Below are 2,428 nucleotides of genomic sequence, written 5' to 3'. Positions count from 1 at the left end.
TAAGTTGCTTCAGTCGTGTCCGACTCAATACAGCATAGGAGGGATAAAAATGGTATTTGTGTTGATAAAGGTAATCTCGGCCTTTCCTGATAGCTCAGCTGGTAAAGAATTTGCCTGCAATGCAGGAGATCTGGTTCAATCTCCGGGTTGAGAAGATACCCTGGAGGAGGGCATGGCAACCCACTCTAGTATTGTTGCCTGGAGAATCCCCATGGACAGAGGAGCCTGGTGGGCTCAGTCCATGGGATCGCAAGGAGTCGGACATGACTGAGTGACTAAGCACACACGCACAAAGGTGATCTCTTTAAAATATCCATCTGATCCTGTCCTGACTGCCTGAAACCTTTCTCCAGCTCTTCATTGCACTTGGAAGAAAGTCCTACCTCCTTCCTGAGGCCACTGTGGCTGTCCGGGTTCACCGTGCTCACCGTGTGGCCATACTGGCTGCCTTGCAGTTCAAGCCCTCCTCTGAAGCAGGGCTTTTCACTGGGTGTTCCTCCAGGCTTTTCTCAACCCAAGATCTGGGTCACCATGCCCTGATCCTCTCTTCATAGCACTCAGCACATGACAGAGGTATTTGTTGCCTGGTGGATGGGAGTATGTCTTGCCCCCATTCTTGCCCCACCACCTGCCCCAGCTGCTCAGTGCCTTACTGCTGAATGAAACTCAGTGAACTCAAGGATCCACTGTCATCTGAGAAATCTTCTCTAAGTGCCAGAGGGTATTGTTATTCGTCCTCCTTCCTGATTCACTAAACTCTCATCTCCTCTGCTTACCATGAGGTTGCTGTTTATTCCTGAAACGCTATTAAGTACCCCAGTCACATGAGAGACACTGCTAACTGCTAGAGAGGATGCAGAGAGGAGCAGGGCATGGCCCCTGCCCTCGAGAAGGCTGCATCCAGGGATGGATGAGCGGGGAACAAGGGCGAGCGGGGGTGCTTTGAGGTCCCTCCACATCCTCTCCTCACTCCACATCCTCTCTAGGTGATCTCAGAACCTCACAGGGTCTTAGATGGTTCCCTGACCTAATCTAACCCAGCTCTCTCTCACAGGACAAATTCTAAGCTCTTTATCTAAAATAATCCTGGATTTTTTTCATCAATGTGTCTCACAGGCACAAATGCAACAAAATCTAAAACTGAATCCATCTCTCATAAACAACTCAGTGAGATTCCAGAGAAAAAGAAGCATAGCTTATTGAGGAAATGATGCTGAGAGACCAGCTAACACTTTGGAGGGAAAATTTTTATATCAGAAGACATGCCAAGAAGATAAAAGATATGGATGGTGGTGCTCAGTCGGGTCTGATTCTGTGACCCCATGGACTGTAGCCCACTGCTCCTCTGTCCATGGGATTTCCCAGGCAAGAATACTGAAGTGGGTTGCTATTTCCTTCTCCAGGGGATCTTCCTGACCCAGGGATCAAACCCAAGTCTCCTACATTGGCAAACCGTTCACCTCAGACTGACACTTGAACCCAGACAAAACCCACAATCTTCCAACAGAGATCACAACACCTGGTTTTAGGACCTAAAAGAATTCAGTGAGAGACAAAGTGACAGGTAAGAAGTGGATTTATTCAGAGAGAAATACACTCCACAGAGTGTGGGCCATCTCAGAGAGTGAGTGTGGCCTCAAAATGTGATGTGGCTAGCTTTTATGGGTTGGGTAATTTCATAGGCTAATGAGTAGGAAGTTTATTCCAACTATTTTGGGGAAGAGGCAGAGATTTCCAGGAAGTGGGTCACTGCCCACCTTTTGATCTTTGATGACTGGCCTTGGACAGAAGAGCTGGGTGGGTTACAGTCCAAGAGCTGGACACAACTTAGCGACTAAACCACAACCTTAGAACTGTAATGGAGCCTCTGGGTGTCATTTAGCTCGCTGATATGTTACAATATGTGCCTTGGTAGTTCAGAGAGTAAAGAATCTGCCTGCAATGCTGGAGACCTGGGTTCAATCCCTGAGTCAGGAAGATCTCCTGGAGAAGGAAATGGCAATCCACTTCAGTGTTCTTGCCTAGAGAATTCCATGGACAGAGGAGCCTGGTGGGCTGCAGTCCATGGGATCATTAAGAGTCAGACACGACTGAGCGATAACACTTTAACTATGTTACAATGAGCATATACTGAGTGCCAGGGTCCAGCCCCGGCTGATCCAGGGTATTCGAAGCGGGGACGGCGTCAGCGAGGATCAGGATACAATAGCTTCAATTAGATATTAATTAAAGATGTAAAGAGTAATAGCATGAGGATAGCTCAGTAGGAAAATTCAGTGGAGAAAAGAGGCTGAGTAGCTTGGTTTACGCGGGAGACCAATAAAACTTCAAGACAAGAAGTTTTCACCACTTACGTAGGCCGCAGGTGTCCTTCCGTTCTCCCGAAGGAGAGGAGACACTGAGGCCTCCCCGGTCGGATCTTAGAAGC

This window comes from Bison bison, unplaced genomic scaffold (genome assembly GCF_000754665.1).
Source record: "Bison bison bison isolate TAMUID 2011002044 unplaced genomic scaffold, Bison_UMD1.0 scf7180017864270, whole genome shotgun sequence".
Lineage (NCBI taxonomy): Eukaryota > Metazoa > Chordata > Mammalia > Artiodactyla > Bovidae > Bison > Bison bison.
Note: the sequence above shows the minus strand (reverse complement) of the source record.